This window comes from Silurus meridionalis, chromosome 6, assembly GCF_014805685.1.
Source record: "Silurus meridionalis isolate SWU-2019-XX chromosome 6, ASM1480568v1, whole genome shotgun sequence".
Lineage (NCBI taxonomy): Eukaryota > Metazoa > Chordata > Actinopteri > Siluriformes > Siluridae > Silurus > Silurus meridionalis.
The window spans coordinates 6,046,055-6,065,557 of record NC_060889.1 but is presented as its reverse complement, the minus strand read 5'-3'; the positions used below and the strand labels follow the sequence as shown (position 1 = coordinate 6,065,557).

General features: G+C 35.2%; 1 protein-coding gene across 2 annotated transcripts in view; it reads right to left on the bottom strand.

Annotated features, from left to right (window-relative positions):
* Positions 1-19,039: 19,039 nt before the first annotated feature.
* The window catches only part of LOC124386874 (outer dynein arm-docking complex subunit 3-like), a 7,557-nt gene continuing 7,093 nt past the window's right edge, over positions 19,040-19,503 (bottom strand). For both annotated transcript variants that reach the window (XM_046850906.1, XM_046850907.1), the window contains one exon: positions 19,040-19,503. This exon is cut by the window's right edge and continues 396 nt beyond it. The gene's annotated coding sequence lies outside the window, so the exon portion shown is untranslated.

Here is a 19,503-nt window from a genome sequence, read left to right as displayed (position 1 = left end):
TGTTGAGAACAAGCTTAAGCCTGTGCAAAAAAAAGGGCATTTTATGTTAAGTTGTGCAGTAAACACCAAAAAAGAATGTCTGCGAAAAGTGTTTGGAAACTGGGCCCACTGGATCAGTGGGTTGATGTAAAAAAAACAAAAAAAAAACAACGAAAAAAACTGCAACACACTTGTGCCTCCTGCTGGTTAAACATTTAACAGCCGCCAAATCAAAGAAAAAAAGTTGAGATATTAGGAACTAATTTTACAGTGAAATAATGAGAGCTACAGGAGGTTATATTCTTAGTCTTAGGATCAACTCTTAAGCTCATCAGCTTTGTATACTTATTCATATACTGTATATTTACTGTATATGTTAATTCTCTTGTTATCTTAAAAAAAATGTACATGGCTAAATGATCTATCTATCTATCTATCTATCTATCTATCTATCTATCTATCTATCTATCTATCTATCTGCATGTCTGTCTGTCTGTCTGTCTGTCGGTCTATCTATCTGTCTGTGTTTGTTTGTTTTTTAGTTGTTCATCTATTTACAGAATATATAATTCTGTGTTTTGCTCTGTCTGTATTCACTCTCTAATTCAAAGTTCACAAGATTCACCTTTGACCTGTTTTAGAGAACTAGTTGATTATTGGTTGATCTGATGCCGTTCACTCTCTTCATTAGTTCTTCATTAGTGACATTCAAGTTTCATCTGCACAATTCATCAATTCAAGTCCCATTTACAAAAAATAAAGTTTATTATAATTAATATATAATTATTTAATAATTTTTCCAAAGCAACTGAGCAAAACTGTAATACTGCATTTTACAAACAAAAGCTAGATGCAGGTGCACATGATGCAGGAAAACTCCACAAATTTATTTTATGGTCCCTAAACCCACTGTCTCCTTCTACTCTTCTCACACCCCTTACTGCTGAAGACTTTGCCACCTTCTGCCACATCCTCACCCCATAACAAATCTTACAGTCCACAGTAGAAAATTACTACTACACCATTAATTACTTGCAACATGGAGTTTCAGTGCATTTGGAAGATAAAGTATTCAGACCCCCTTCATTTTTTTTATTTTATTTTATGTTGCAGCCTAATACCACAATCATTCAAAATCATTTTTTGTCTTATTGCAGTTTTTCTCAGTTGCTTTGGAGCGTTTCTCAGATCAGAAATGAAATTCTCAAAACTACTTGTTCAACTGCAACATCAGTCATTTGTGCTCATCATAAGAACATATCAAATTGCGAATGCTTTTGTACATTTATTTAATTGATTGTGTACAAGTGTCTGCTGTTTCCTACATTATCAGTTGTTTATGTCGTGTTGATCAAAAAATATTGCACTGGTTTCACTTGAATAGTTTTAACCCCCAAAACATCTCAGCATCAGTTTTTTTAATGCAAAATGGTTAAACCAGTTCTGATCAGATCATCTGTCGTCTAAAATCTATATTAAATATAGTTATATTTATAACTTTTTTTGTTAAATGTGTCTTGAATTGATGAATTGTGCAGATGAATCTTGAATGTCACTAATGAAGGTGAATGAGATCAACCAATGATCATCTAGTTCTCTAAAATAGGTCAAAGGTGAATCTTTTGAACCTTCATTTGGACAGAGCAAAACACAGAATTTCTTAAAATTTAAAAAACTCACAATTTCTGAAAATGGATGAACAACCAAGAAACGAAAAGACACCATTACATTTACATTTACATTTGATGCATTTAGCAGCAGGACCTTGTCCAGAGCGACGTATAAAAGTGCTTTAAGTCTCTAGCAATAAATAAATGTACACTGGTACGCTAGATTACAAACAATATAAATCAGACTACAACTCTTGATTTTTACACAGCAAATTGTAAATTGTAATTTAAGAGTTTTAGAAAGAGGAAGGTCTTCAACTATCGCTTAAAGATAGTCCGGGACTCTGCTGTACAGACATCTAGGGGAAGTTCATTGAAGCCTTGAACTATTACTGTTCAGTAAATGTATGAACGCGTTCTTCTGCAATTAAAAATAAACAAAATATGCAATCAAATACATGAATTTGTGCTGTTGAAATCTGTATTTGCCAGAAAAAATTCAACCGTGTGCATTTTCAATCTGTAATCCAAACCGTAGTTTATATCGTATCATGAAATCCTGGAACTGTGCACCGTCATACTGACAACATGACTAAACATTTTGATGATCTTGTTTGTGAACAATGACAAAGTGTCTTTTCATTTTGATAGGAATGAGAGGTTCACTGACAAATACTTACTTTTAAGAGATAAACTAAGGATTAGTTCAGAAAATCCAGGACAGAGAAGGTTCAAGCATAATGAAAGTAAGGAAAGGTAGAGTGGAGGTTTTGGCAAGTGGGAGAGAAATGTTGATAATTATTTGTAAGGTTGATGAGGAGGACAATAGTGAATGATACCAAGTGATGGTCGGAGTCCTGGACTGGGTAGCATTTACCTCTGTAGATAGAGAGCGGTAAGGTCTAGGATGTTTCCTCTCTTGTGTGTCAGAGGGCAGAATGCTACCCAGTCCAGGACTCTGATCATCACTTGGTATCATTCACTATTGTCCTCCTCATCAACCTTACAAAAGTCATTCATTACTTTTCCCACACTCTCTATATAAGCAGAAGACAGAACAGCCAGTGTAGCTGAATTCTGTGCAGATATCCTGGTTTTGGTCAGTGCCAGAAAATGAAGAGAGTAATGGGAGACTGAAAATGAAATAGAATCAACTTTCATTACAGCAAACTGGCAGTTGATTGCTGATTGAATGTATGGACGTTTTGGAGACAAGGTGAGAGAGGCACGATTGAAATGGTTTGGTCATGTGCAGAGGAAGTCCATGGGCTACATCGGTAGAAGAATGCTGAGGATGGAGCTCCCAAGAGAATGCTGAAGATGGAGCCATAAAGAGAAATTCCAAGGAAGAGGTTTATGGATGTGTTGATGGAAGTGATTTGGAGATGGATGATCCGCTGTGGTGACCCCTAACAAGAGCATCTGAAAAAAGAAGAAGAGGAATTAACTACCTGATATTACTAATTTGAGAAAGCAGACAACAAGAGAGAGAATCAACAAATTCCAACTAAGTAATATTACATAAAGTCCTCCCACCTTACCAGCGGAGAAAATAATTGTCAGAATAACTTAAAGCACACATACAGAAACAAACAGCACTAAATTCACCAACTAAATTAATGTACAAATTACTTCAGTGATAAATTTCATCTTGTGGTTGTAATCAACTGAAGGAACTTTATAAAATATAAAAAAGCCCCAGTTTCTATTATACCAGTAGGGGGCTACATACACCAAATTTAGTTCCAAATGCCCAGATTTATGGTCAGATAGAAATAAATGCAAGGCAATTCAATGCAATTAATTTTTGTTTGTATAGTGCTTTTAACAATGAACATTGTGTCAAAGCAGCTTTACACAGATAATGTGGTGATAAAAAATGAATATGATCTTTATAAGTGTAAGTTTGTCCCTGATGAGCGAGCCGCTGGCGACTGTGGCAAGGAAAAACTCCCCGAGATGCCATAAGGAAGAAACCTTGAGAGGAACCAGACTCAAGAGGAAACCCATCCTCATCTGGGTTGCACCGAATGTCCATTTGTATGTAAGACTCAAAATACAGCCGTTATTGTTTAAATAATTGGCAACAAAAGTGAGTACACCCTAAGGAGACATGTCAAAACTGTGTCCAAGGTGTCTGTAATTTGTGTGAGCACCAGTGTTATCTGGCACTGCCTTTATCCTCCTGGGCCTGGAATTCACCAGAGCTACACAGGTTGCTGCCTCTTCCTCTTCTCCATAATGAAATCATGGAGCTGCTGGATGTGAGACATCCAAGAGGCAAGAGGGCGTCATCACACATGCTGGACACCATCTGAGCCAAACAAGTTTATCTCAGTCTCATCAGACCACAGGACATGGTTCCAGTAATTCATGCTCTTGGTCAGGTCGTCTTCAGCAAAGTGTTTGCAGGCTTTCTTGTGAGAAGCTTCAGAAGAGGCTTCATTCTGGGATGACGGCCTGCAAACCGACGTGTTACAATGTCTGGTGTACAGTCTGAGCTCGTCTCAGAAAACCTCTGAATGACCCTGACCACTGTGCTGTAACTCAGTTTCAGAATGTTACTGATCTTCTTTTGTCCTCAGCATCTTTGTAGAGAGCAACAATTCTAATTCTTAAATCCCCTCAGAGAGTTTTTGTCATAAGGTGCCATGTTGAACATCCAGTAGTCACTATGAGAGAATTGTACTCAAAGCACCAAATCTGAACTGCTCTAATACAAAATACACACATTTGCATGGTCCTGTCATGCAGACAAAAACATGAACATGATGAAGAGGACATGTGGCTTTGCCTGGTTACACGACATACAGCTGTTATCACTAAAGGGGTGTACTTACTTTTGTTGCCAGTTTTTTTGACAATAATGACCGTATGTTGAGTTATTTTTAGAGGACAGTAAATCTGTACTACTATACAAACTACACATTAACTACTCTAAAATATATCCGTTTCATTTCTATAGTATTGTCCCTTACATATAATAAAACATAATAAATCAGTTGCTAAAATTTGGATGTTTGGTCAGGTTCTACTCGTGGTCAGTTTTTGACGCACTGGAGAACTTGCTGGTCAGTGTAGCACAAAACACCCAGCATGCATTGCAGCATGAATATATTATGCAGCTGAATGTTCTGACTATTTTCTTTATTTGCTTTAATTGTGGTGATGTTTGGTTTGTTGTGACTTTCCAGTAGTCTGTTTTGTGATGTTCAGAGTGGATCTGGTTTTTGTTTTCCATTTCTGATTGTCTCCAATGTTGAGACTCGTACACTGATTGTTGATGTCGGTGTGTGTTTTTAATTTAATTAGGTTTAATTTGTATAGTGCATTTAACAATGAACATTGGCTCAAAGCAGCTTTACACAGATAAAATGTATTCTGTATTTTTTTTTAATTAATTTAGTATTTAAATTATGCCACAGTTAAAAGCTTTTTTAAGGCATGGTGTATATAAGCTTATTTCATAATTAATTGCTGTAGTTAATTTTAAGTGTATTTGTACCAAATTTTGCTTTTAAAACAAGACAAATCATTGAGGAAGCTGGTGAACTACCACATAAAGAAATCACCATCACAAACATTTAGCATCTGAATATTTTTCTGCTGGTATTTCTTACTATACAGATTGTGCTTAATAAACACAACAGATTATAACAACTAAAGAAAATTTTTTTAAAAGGTCAAGGTTCAAGAGTAACTACAGCAAACACTGATCTCCATTATGGTGACTTCAAATGAAAGTACAACAACCAAAATCTGGATTAGAGCTTTTATAAATTGTTCTGTAAATGAACTGTGAAACACTGGCAGCTGTAGTTCCCAGGCATTTACTGTTCATTTTATAGTTCTTTAATGTTATCTACTATAATACCACTACATTAGAACTCAAGTTTATTCATTTTATTTGCAGAAACCAAATTATAAATTGGCTAAATGCCATTTGTTTATAAACGAATATTTACACATTTACACAACACACTGCATCCGCAAAGCAAACAGCATTGTGGACGACCACACACACCCATCACACACACTTTTCACTCTCCTACCATCAGGGAAGCGGTTTCGAAGCATTCGGGTCGCCACATCCAGACTGTGCAATAGTTTCTTTCCTCAAGCCATCAGGCTTCTCAGCAAACAACTGAACTGAACTCTCTATCTCACACACACACACACATACACACACACACACACACACACACACACACACACACACACACACACACACACACACACACACTCACTTGCTGTGTGACTGAGCTGCACAAACCGGACTCAATACACATCATACACTTCGCATACCCATTATTCAGTACCACTCACACTAATCATTACCACAAAATGTTTACATGCAGTTTTTTGCACATCTTCCGGGATTTGTTCTTTTGCACAATATTCTGTCCACATCTTTTTGCCACTGTTCACTTTTTTTGACTGCTGCTATTGTTGAATTGCACAATTCTGTTTACATTTTTCTGCTACTGTGCACATTATTTTGTTACAAGTTTACTGGCGGAGCTATTTTGTGTATTGTGTGTTGTCCTGCACTGTCCTGTTTTGTCCTGCACTGTCCTGTGTTGTCTTGCACTGTCTTGTGTTGTGTTTGCACCAGGTTGCACACATGCACTTTATGTGGTGAGGATCTTTCTACTAGTTCTTCGCCCTGTGTTTTTCTGTTTTTGTGATTGTTGTTTTATGTTGCTGTATGTAGCATCAGGGTTCTGGAGGAACGTTGTCTCATTTCACTGTGTACTGCATCAGATATATATGGATGAAATGACAATAAAAGCTTCTTGACTTGACTTAATATTTATAATATTAAAATAATGTAAGCAAATTAGTACTGAGAAGGTATTTTACTTAAGTGCACAAAGAAAAACTTACTGAATTATGCAAAATCTTTAAAAACATCAATTTGTCAAATCTCTTACAGATAACAGCAGAACACTTTCATGTGTAAGTGAAATTAGCAAAGAGATTCTCACTACATCAGTAACTACATCAATACTACATCCATAACAACATCAATATAACATCAGTGCACACACACACACACACACACACACACACACACACACACACACACACACACACACACACACTGTTTTTTGTCTCTTTATTTTGTGGTAAACTACTGGCAGCAGGGTTGTAAACGTACAGTATATTACTGTTAATATAATTTTCAAATTGTTTTAATTGTTTTATTTTTTCCATTTCACACATTTAACCTTTAAACCCAAAGCAAAAACCTGTTTTAAAAGTGCACTTATATGTGTCCCTACTACAGAGTGAAGTAACACTGAAGCAGTGATGAATTTAATAAAATAATGACGTAAATAATTAAATGATGAATGAGTGTTAATGATGAACATCTGTGAACAAGCAGAATCACTGAAAGGAAAAGAAACAAGAACAGAGAATCACAACTTACAGCCAAAGCTAAAGATGAAATCAACTGAAAAGAAAAGACATTAAATATTAAATGATCTGAGCAGAAGATGATTAAACAACCAAAAAAACAGCAGTATTAACCAGTAATTAAGTATTAAACAGTGACTTTATTTGTCATATGTGTACAAAAACTCTACTGTCATTTGAAGTCACTATAATGGAGATCAGTGTTTGCTGTGGTTGGGCTCTTGAACATTAACAATGTAAAAATAAAAATGGAGAGTGTGTTTGTGCCTCAAACACTGTTTAGTTTAGGAGCTAAATGTGAGAATGTGACTTACGGGCCACAATGGATTCTAAAATTTGAAAGAGGGCCGGGCCAGGATATATATATATTTACATTAGAGATTTGGCCTGTAACATGTAGCGAAGCATGAATATGCATGGTTCACTGTACAAATTGTTTTCCAAATGCATTAATTAAATTAATGATTAATATATTAAATTTCAGTTAAATAAACACAGCAGAAAAACACAAATTTAGTTTCATCAAGTGCCAAAACATCAACAACTTGTTGACTCTTTTTTTTTTTGCCAGTGCATCAATAAACAGCATAAAAACTCAAGTTCAGTTTCAGTGGGAACAGTGTTGATGAACTCCTTATTTTGTCAGTTCATCAAAGTCTGGAGTAAGTTTTGTTGTGGCAATTCTCAGGATAGATCCGAGGTGTTGGTCAGTTAACCTGGATCTGTGAGGGGCTTCGATCGGACCTCAGTGAAAAAATATTTTGTTGTCCACTCCATATTAAACACACAGCGCTCACTTTCCACTTTTCTTTTCTTTGATAAGCTCATTTTTGCAGAAGGGCTCATAAGAGAAGAAGAGAGTAATACACGCAAACAAGGTCAATGTAGCTGAAGTGCGCCATCTTTTGGCGAAACCTGGGCATTACAGGGAAAAGGTAAATTGAACAAGGTTTACCCGTACCTATTTTAATAGAATTTGGCCACGTTCGGCGGGCCGGATTAATAAACCCAACGGGCCGTGTGTGGCCCGTGGGCCGTAGTTATATGTTAGGTTATATGATTTTCAAAAGGCAGGTTGCTGTCTAAAATAACTGGTCTTTTATTGTTGAACTAATAGTTACAGTACATTCTTTTAAATTCAAGTTTAATTGTTTGAGCTTCTCTGTACTGGTTTTTAGACCAATAAGCAATACATCTATCTTATAAGTGGGAATGTAGAGAAAATGTGGTTATGGTATATTAATAGAGACAAAGAAGAGATTGATAAAGACAGATTGAAGAGTCAAAGTGGTAATAGCAGAGAGAGAGAGAGAGAGAGAGAGAGAGAGAGAGAGAGAGAGAGAGAGAGAGAGAGAGAGAGAGAGAGAGAGAGAGAGAGAGAGAGAGAGAGAGAGAGAGAGAGAGAGAGAGAATGTGGTAAAGGTAGATTGCTGGACAAGAGGTGGAGATGGATATTGTGTGGTAGATTGTTGGAAAGCTGGGAAGAGAGTAAATTTGGTGAATGACTGTTGTAATGGTAGAGAGGGTGTGGTGAGGGATTATGCATGCTAGTTTGCTAAAGAGATGGTCAGGGAGAGAGTGTGGCAATGGCAGATTGATAGAGAAATGGGAAAAAAAAACAAATGTATCAATGGGATATTTCAGTCAAATATCTACAAAACATTCTTAACAGAGGTTTATATTTTATTGAAAATGTTTCTTTGACCTCACTATTTTGGAGATCAGTGGTTGCCTCAGTTGGACTCCTGAGCCTTGACACTTTAACATTAGTTTTTCTCTGTCTGTTGTAACTGTGTTTGTAAAGTACAATTATTATGATAGGTACTGTCAAAAATATATTTCTTAGCGGTTTTCTTTTATTATTGATGAAATATAACCATCATCTTTGATTTTATGAATGGTTTCTACTTAGTTTCTTGGTATTTATGATGTATTTAAGCTGGCTCTCCAATCAGCTTGACAAACTATTATTAATGATTTTTTGAAAACACTTTATGAACAAAACTTTTAAATATATAGCCTTATTTAGACAAACACAGACATCAGGAATCAGCAAATGAAACTCAACTATGGTGACAATAAACAAAAAAACGTTCATGCTGTGTGCTAACATTATACAAAACTCCCAAGATGCATTGTAGCATGAATAAATTATCCAGCTGTTGACTGTTGATGACTGTCTTACTATTTTTTATTTGCTTTTATTTTGAGGTTTGTTGGTTTGTTGTGGTTTTCACTGAAATCAACTGAAAATAAAACACATTTCATCTCCCAGGATCTCAGCAGAGGATTAAACTACCCCCAAAACAGCATTACCAGCTTCACGTATTACTAACCAGTGTGACTTTATTTCTGTAGTATGTGTATAAAAGCTCCCATTGAGATTTTATGTGGTGTACTTTCATTTGAAGTCACCATGATATCGAACAGTGTTTGCTTTAGTTGGGCTCTTGAACCTTGACATTTTTTAATTAATTTTTATTTCACTGCTCTAGTTTGTTGTGGTTATTAAGCACATTTTTGTAAAGAAGAAAACTATACAACAAAACCAAAGCAAATAAACTAGTATGATCACTCAAATGCAATTTATTCATGCTGAAATGCATACTGGGAGTTTAATATAAATATTATATAATAAAGGTATTGAACTTGAACTTGAATATTTATACTGCACCCAGCATCCTTTGTGGCTGGAAAATTCTTTTGTTAATAGTTATTATTGCTGTGTTTCATTTTCCGATTCTTGATGTGTGTGTCTAAATAGAGCTGAAGCTCAAAAGTTGTACATGAAATGTTTTTAAAATCCTTTATAAGAGTTTGTCAGCTTATCTTGAAGAGTCATATTGCTATAACAAACATGAAATTAATTACAAATCACCCAGAAACCAAATATTAGAAACCAATATCAGCAAATTATGTCATTAGACAAGGATTATATTACAACCCATAGATAACCAAGACCACATAATTGTAATAACAGAAGCACTTTACAAACAGAGACACAACAGCCAATGACAAGCTAATGCTAACGTTAAAAGAATCAGGAGCTCAACTCAAGCAATTACTGATCTCCAAAATGGTTAGGTCAAACAAAACATTTTCAATAAAAATATAAACCTCTTTTAAGTCTCAATTTTATTTTAGATATATAACAGAAATAAAGTTAAACTGTAATAAGTGAAGCTGGGAATACTGGTTTTGGAGTTTGATCATCCGCTGTTTTAACTCGGTTGGTTTAATCTAAGGCTGTATGTCAGTTGTAGGTTTGTTTTGTGTTCTTTCTTTCAGTGACTGCTTGAAGTGTTCATCAGGTGTGAGCAGGGGTTCATCAGTATCCAAATTAACAAATTAACAGTATCCAAGTTTTTATCTGTCAAGAAGACTATAGTACAGGGGCGTCAAACTCATTTTCACCGAGGGCCACATCAGCATAATGGTTGCCCTCAAAGGGCCAGATGGAACTTTGAGGCAGTATAAATGTAGCTAAATGTAATGTAACTACTCCTTAATGTTAAATAACTCTGGATTTTTATTTTTTAACTTATAAATGTAAAAATAAATGTTTGCTTGTTGCTCTGTTATAACATAAATCCTTTTAATTTGTCAGTTTATGAAACCCACATTACTCTATCAATCAACGATCACAGAAATATTCAAAGGATACAAGTGAATAAGAATAAATAACAAGTTATGACATTAACTTTGTTCAAAACTTTTTTGTCATAGTTGAGAGGAGCAGAATAACGGTCCAACACAGCCTTGCAAGGGGATACATCCAACTAATGAGAGATGGTTTGATTACAGTTAACATTTGTCTGCATAAACACATAAACCTGCAAACACTAAATACATTGCTACACATATAACATAGTATATATAATAAACTCAAAATATCAACACAAGGGTTGTTTCAGTTCACAACTATATTGGTCAAGTTTCAAGGTGAAGTTGATGAGGAGATGCTGCCTGTCCTTCAGCACACCACATGAATCCCCTCTACACCATTCTTATCCATTGATCATGTTCTAAAAATAACAAACACAATGCAAACACAATCATTAAATTACACACAGTTTAAATATTATTGTTCTTGGTTAAAATACAAACATAGACAGAACACGGGCAGCATGAAGTCGAAGCTGTGGCATCAAACCAGGGAGCAGTTGACAGTAAAAGTCCTGGATTGCAGCATCCTGGAACTTTGCTCTCTGGTCACTATCGCTTTGAAGTTCTATTAACTCGATCTAAAGATGTTGGGGTGCAGTGCAGAGGTGAAAGGATTGGCAAAGATGGCAAAGCCTGAGTGCAGTCCTCTAAAGTCAGAGAAGTGCCGATCAAACATTAATTACCTGGCTCAGTGTGATTTCTAGCTGAGTACATGAAAAAGTACCAGGAAATGCAGCTGAGATGCTCTGACAAACGGGCAAGATTGTCCTTTTCCACTTGGTACATTCACAGATCAAGTTTAGCTTCCCTAAGCTCAAAAGATCATTTGAGGACTTTGCTCCTACCCAGCCGAGCCCATCTCCTGCAAGAAAAGCTGAAACTAACGATGAGTTAGGCCATGTGCCACAATGAAGTTCACTGTTATCATGACTTCATATCATTCATCCCAGCACCTTCCCACACAAAGCTTCTTGATGGATATGTTATCAGAGGCGTGTGACAGTGACTTTTTTTTTTTTTTTTATTAATTTGCACTACTTTATATCCATTGCATTGCTGCTCACCATTGCCTAACTTACCATTGTATATATTCACCTAAATTCTGTTTATAGTAATAGCCATATATTATGTTCATAGTACATATCTTTCTTTGAATTTCTGTTTATAGTAATAGCCATATTTTGTTTATAGTACATATCCTTCTGTAAATTTCATTTTATAGTAATAGCCATCTGTATATTATGTTCTTAGTACATACACATCTGTAAATTAATCTATAATACCATTTTATTGAATTTATGTAACCTTACTGCTATTGCACTTCTGGTTAAACCTAAACTGCATTTTGTTGCCTTGTACTTGTACATGTGTAATGACAATAAATTTGAATCTAATCTAATCTAATCTAACCTAATCTATTCTAATCTAATCTAATAAGGGTGATTTCAGACACAGTCTCTGAGTGTTGAATGTGAATGCTGTTACTTTACAGAATACCGCTGTAGGCTACTTTTCAGAAAACAACAAAATTACTCAGAATACATTGTTTAATGTGGGTTTTACTGTTTTACTGTTTGTTATTATTGTTAGTATATTAGTATGTTACTGTCAGAATGTGACATTTCTTTTTTTTTTTACAGCAAGTTGTATTGTTAATTAACAGTTAAAAAATAGCTGCTGCGTTTGCCAGAAATATACTTTTATTTTTATAGTTCATTATCTGCTTTACAGCATTTTACTGTCAAAATACCACTAAATTAAAACTTATCTGTAACCAACCGCACTTAAATTGGCAAACTACAATTTGTTTATAAACTAATATTTATAACATTTATGTGAGCATATTGGTCCTGAGAACACATTTTACTTAAATGCTCAAAGAAAAACTATTATAAAGTGTATGCAATATCTTTAAAAGCATCATTAAGTTAAATAACTTCTACAGTATTGTCATTCCTACCATATACAGCTGACACAGTACACCATGAAATGAGACAATATTCCTCCAGAACCTACATAACAGAACAAAAAACAAGGACTAAGTGTTCTTGCTGTATAAAGAGCATCATGTGCAATCTAGTCAAGTGCCATAAAAATTAGCTAAGAGCTTTTCATTCTATCAGTAACACAACTTAAACATGCCCCCACTACAAAGAAGTAAAATAACAGTTAAATAGAGATGAAAGTAATGAGATAATGAAGGCAGCCGTCAACAATCGGTGTACGAGTCTCAAAATTGGTGACAATCAAAAATGGAAAATAAAAACCAGATCAACTGTGAACATCACAAAACAGTCTACTGAAGTCACAACAAACCAAACACCACCACAATAAAAGCAAATAAAGAAATTGTCAGAACATTTAGCTGCTTATTCATTTCATTCTGCAATGCATGCTGGGTGTTTTATAAGGGGACCCAGCATGCATTGTGGCATGAAAGTTTGTTTGTTAATAATCACCATTGTTAAGTTTCATGTGCTGATTCTTGGTGTGCATGTTTAAATAATCCTGTAGTATCTAAAGATTTTGTGCATATAATGTTTTACATATTCTTTTCAGTTGCTTTAAAAGTTCTAAATGTTTTGTCAGAAGTCATTATTGTTTAATTACATTTAATTAGAAGTTACAAATTAAAAACATTAAATCATAAAATGATGAGGAAGGTGTCACACACAAAAAAAATAACTAAAAGCAATGAACAAAAAATTGTCATTAATCACAAGCTCATTTAAAGCATCCACTGATCCCCAAAATGCTGAGGTCAAACAGCATGTTACTCTCCGAATGTGGAAGTTTTCATACAGCAATTTTTACTGTGTTAATTGTACAAAATGCTGTAAATAATGCCAGATTCTGACAGTAACATGCTGTTTTTTATTAAAACAATAATGTAATGTTGATTTGGAATTGCTTTTATTGTGGTGGTGTTTGGTTTGTTGTGACTTTTCAGTAGACTGTTTTGTGATGTTGAGTTTATCTGGTTTTTGTTTTCCATTTTTGACTGTCACCGATGTTGAGACTCGTACACTGATTGTTTATGTCGGTAGATGACAGTAACATGCTGCATTTTTTTTTTTTTTTTTAAACAGTCAAATCTCCTAAAACACACATTCTGAGTGATATTGTTTATTAAAAAGTACAGTATACTCAGTCGACACTCTGAGACTGAGACTGTGTCTGAAATCACACACTACACCCTCATTCACTATTCCCTACACAATTGACATAGTGAATGAAAACAAATGAGTGAATTCATACTGATGAACACTGCTGTTAACAAGCAGAAAGAACTAGTAACAAAACTACAACTGACGAAATCAAACGAATTAAAACAGAGGACCAGCTACACTTATTACTGTTTGACACTGCAACACTGCAAGATAATTTAACCGATTAGGAAGAATTTTACACACACACACACATACACATCAAGAATCAGCACATGAAAATCAAGTGGTGATTATTACAAAACAAACTTTCATGCCATGACGCAAACATTTTCCTTTTAAAACAAGACAAATCATTTCAGTAGCTGGTGAACTACCACATGAAGAAATCACCAGCATTTGAATATGTTTTCTGTTGGTATTTCCTACTATAAACATTATGCTTAATAAATACAACAGATTATAATAACTAAATCAAAATTTATTTAAAAGGTCAAGGTTCAAGAGCAACTACAGAAAACACTGATCTCCATTATGGTGACTTCAAATGAAAGTACAACAACCAAATGGCATTTGTTTACAACCTAAAATGTATCATAGTTAAATAATATAAGCACATTAGTACTGAGAAGGTATTTTACTTAAGTGCACAAAGAAAAATTTACTGAATTATGCAAAATCTTTATAAACATCAATTCAACTCTAACAGATAACAGCAGAACACATTCTGAAATTAGCAAAGATTTACTTTATTTTGTACTTTATTTTGTGGTAAATTTCTGGCAGCGGGTTGCTAGTAATCTACTGTTTGTTTGTTTTTTTAGATTAAATGTACAGTATATTACTGTTAAAATAATTGTCTAATTGTTTTCTTTTCTTTTTCATTTCACACATTTACCCTTTTAAACCCACAGCAAAAGCCTCAGTTTTAAAAGAGCACTTATATGTGTCCCTACAGAGTGTTGAAGTAACAACGAACAGTGATGAATTTATTGAAATAATGAAGTAACTCATTAAATAATTAAGTGAGTAATAAATTTGATTGAGTGTTAGTGATGAACATCTGTGAACAAGCAGAATCACTGAAGAAAAGAGAATCAAGAATCATAACTTACAGCCAAAGCCAAAGATGAAATCAACTAAAAAGAAGAATAACAAAAAAAGTAACAATAAACCAAACACCACCAAAATAAAAGCAATTCCAGGAAATAGTAGAAACATTCAGCTGCATAATGTATTCCTGCCAGAATAGTACAGAAATCCCAGCATGCATTTCAGTATTAAAGTTTATTTGTTAATCATTATCATTGTTGAGTTTCATGTGCTGATTCCTGATGTGTGTGCTTAAATAATACTGCAGCTTTAAAAAAAGCATCAAATGTTTTTACAATCTTTTCTAATAGTTGTTAAAGTACCATCATATTCAGGAATTAATTTACAAATATACCACAAAAGCTAAGATTGGGAACAAGCTTCCATCCTGAAGATTTTCACTGTAAAACAAGGTGGTGCTAACAATCATTTAAATCAATGATTATTAGAACATTTAGTACATTTATGGGTATTGAATTCATTCTGTTTTGTTCTGCACAAGTCAGTTTGGTACCTGAATGTTAGTAAATGTTTTTTTGTGGGTGGGTTGAAAAATGTTCAAATCATACTACATTTATATATCTATTTATATGTGAAATGCATAATGTTTTAAGGGTTGTAACGGTAAATTTGTAAGGGTTGTGTTAGGGCATATAATATAAATTTTGTACAATATTAAAATTATGTTAATAAAAATTCCTATTAGAGAATGAATACTGTGTGGGTGAAGTGTTTCTTTAAATTAATGGTAAAAAGTAAATAACATTGAAAAAATTAATTTTATATTTTTCTTAACAGCATTTCAGTTATCCCAAGAAATGGGATGAATGCATGCTGTAACTGATTTAAGATGGCGTTTCCAGGATTCCGTCAGTAAAATTGTGTCCAATGTGTTGAGGTTAGCTAAGGGGAAATCAGTTCTAGAAGCACATTACATGGATGCCAGAAGAGAAGCTTTTGCAGACAGTCTTAGTGGTATGCATGTTTTCTGTTTAGACTTAGCTTATTTTGAAAATACAAATTCAATATTGTCTTTTTAATGGTTCTGGGTCAAAAAAATCGAACCATAATGTTCTCCACACACGGTTCAGCTCCGGTAATTTTCAGGGAAAAAGTGGACAATTATGTAAAAATTGGACAGGTATGGTATGCAAAGAATTGATAATAGGATAATATAATTTACCATTCTGGATTAAATCCAGATGTACAGTTGCAATTAGCTGTTGGGAATTGATTTTAGATTGATTTTTTCTTCTTACTTTTCAAATACTAATTCTTAATTTTTTTTTCAGGAAACCCCAGCCGCACACTGTCCCACTGTACAGATTTTGGGAATTTGTGACTAAAAACAGGTCTTCAGTAAGAGAAGAGTCTTCAGTACTGTAAAAATGGACGGATCAGAAATTTGCCAAGCAGTTGGGATTGAGGATGGTGTTCGTTCTGCTTTTTTTTGTGTATTTTATATTCAATCGCTCATATCCCACACACAACAGGAACACTCGGCTCTTTCTCCAGGACATGTGTTGAAGATAAGGTGATAAGACATTGCCAACGGCTGTCATCAGGATTATTAATCTAGTATATTAGACTGGGAGGATGCCACGGCCCAATGCTAATAGAAGGGTATTGTGTGAAAATGTATTGTGTGAAATGTTATACGGCCAATAGATTTTTATTTTGAGTTATATTCTGTTTGATTTCGTATCTTTATTGTGAAGAAACTGTAATAATTATTATAAACTGAAAATATGTATTTACACAAAAGAAACATTTTACTGTAAACTGGAGCAAATTCTTTAAACATCTATTTAATGATTTTCTGCTATTTAAAATGTTGCCTTCAGAGTTCAGGTGTTAAAAGTGCATGTTGCTCATTAGGAAAAGAGCCTTTAATAGTTCCTGAAAGAACAGATTTGACATGGTTAAGATACGAAGTGCCTTGTCACTGTGGTAGAACCTTCAGGAACAAGATTTGTACATTTGATGAACAGGTTTAAAAAGTGTCCTTCTCTGGTACAAATCTACTTTTAAGAGTATGCAGATGCACCATATTGTAATCGCATGATCATGGCGTCCAAACTACTGTAGTAATGATCTTCATAATAATCTTATAAAACGCTTTTACAGAAGACGCACTGGTTCCAAATATCCCGTTTCCCTGCACCACTCTCTATAAGTGGGCAGAGGGAAACAGTGCGTCTCATTGAAGGATTTTTCCCCTGAGCACAGAATCAGTTTATTCCCACTGTGTACATGATGTGTTTCTGTGACTGTGATCAGGAATAGGATTAAATCTGTTCCACCTCAGTTTGGCTTCATCCCTATCAATGAAAGACTACACTCTGACCTGTAGCAGCATCTTCTCCACCTCTTCCACCTCCTCCAGCTCGCGCTCTGACCTGTAGCAGCATCTTCTCCACCTCTTCCACCTCCTCCAGCTCGCGCTCTGACCTGTAGCAGCATCTTCTCCACCTCTTCCACCTCCTCCAGCTCGCGCTCTGTCCCGCTACACACGTGACTCAGACACGCGCCTCCACTTCGCCCCCAGAGGCCTCACGCTGAGCATCAGTGACTTTCTTTTCTTTTTTTATTATCTTTAACTGTTATGTCTTTATGTACGATTGAAAGAGAAACGTAAAGAAAAGTGGGAACAATTGCAAAAATGCCATGGTCCGTTCGTGTTCTACGCATGCGCAATATCAGAGCGCACCATCGAATGTGGAACGCGGTGACGTCACAAAGCGACACGCGCGTATATAAAGAGAGCAGATCGACTCTCTACCTCATTTGAAGTTTGACGATCACGCGATCATTAAGTCAGAGATGAAGGTATTTAAAAGACTTAGAAATTTGATAGTTAGACATCCGAGGAAGGAGAATCCTCGAGTGAAGGAGTTGCAGAAGCAGCTGGAGATTGCAGCAGAAAACATGGAGGAATATAAAAAGAAGGCTGAGGAGCTGAAGGAGAAGAATAATATAAATCTCCAGAGTTTCACCAAGCTCCGGTCTTCCCTAAAGAGCTATATGAAACGAACAAATACTGTAGAGAACGAGAGGGAGATCTGGGCAACAGAACAGGAGCGACTGGAGAAAAGCATTGCTCAGTTGGAGGCCACTTTGGATTCTGAGATAAATAAATCGGAACAGGAAATCGAGAAGGCCAACGTGAACATTGAGATGAAACCATTGACATCGAAGGAATGTAGCATGGATATTTTGAAATACTGTGAGAATCAATGGAAGATTGTAGACGAGGCAACAGAAAAAATGATGGAAGCGGAAGAATGTCTGCAGAAAGTTGCAGAGCAGGTGGCCGATCTGAATTCAGCTATAAGAGAACAGGAGCTCAAAGGTAATAAGATCAAGTGGAAACTGCACAAAAGGAACTTCTTACAACTCACAAACATCATCAAACTCGAGAATGCCCTGATACATTGCGAGGAAGATAAAAAGTTTGCAGAGTACAAGAGAGATAAATTGCTGAAAAATCGGAAGCGACTGAAAGAACATATTGTTCACCTGGAGGCCATTTTTGATTGTGAGAAAAATAAATGGGAGCAGGAAGGACAAAAGTCCAAGATGCACATTGAGGAAGAAGTTACACACCAGAAGGATCTCTCTTCTTTGAAATTCTGTAAGGAACAACAGAAGAATGTAGAGGAGGTGGGACAAAACATGATGGAACCCCTTGGGCATCTGCAAAAACCTGCACAGCAGGTGGACTATTCAGATCTCTGGCAACAGGAGCTGGAAAGTGATGAGATCACATGGAACATAGAGGAGATCAGAAGACTCCAGATGAGAGAACACGAGCAAATAGAGAACAGTGTTGCTCTGCTGGAGTACACATTGAATAATATTAAGTACATTTGGGAGACACAATCCTTATAATGATATGATTTACAATCATCTCAGTGGCTATTTCGGCTTCTGAGCAAGAAAAACATAAGCAGTGTAAAGAGAAAAAAGGATCTGAACATTATGGATGAAAAAACTGATTGCACTTTGGAACATTTGGATTCAATTCAATTCATTTTTATGTGTATTTGTGAACATTGTTTAAAAGCAGCTTTACACAGATAATGTGGTGATTAAAAGTGAATATGTTCTTTATAAGTGTAAGTTTGTCCCTGATGAGCATCTCCCCGAGATGGCATAGGGAAGAAACCTTGAGAGGAACCAGACATTCAGCATGTAAACACTTAACCACAAACACATGCTCATGTACCATTGGTTAAAACGACATGTAAAATTACTGGACTTTTTACTTTGTTTAAAATAATACAAATGTAAATAATCAGTCATTAAAATCTTTCTATAAACAAAACTCATTCTGTGTATTTTGTGTCTATTATTAAAGTATTTTACATCATTTAAGTCCTAATCTCAAATGAAAGAAAAGGATCAATAATTAGCCATTCTAAAGCACACCAGGATTTCTTGGGAATCCTAAAAAAAAAAAAAAAGGAAACAAATATTCATAGATCATTTACACAAAGACTCAGTGTTGAGATAACAGAGCTACACTGAGAGTTTTGTGGACATCACCAAATGCAAATCTTTCTCTC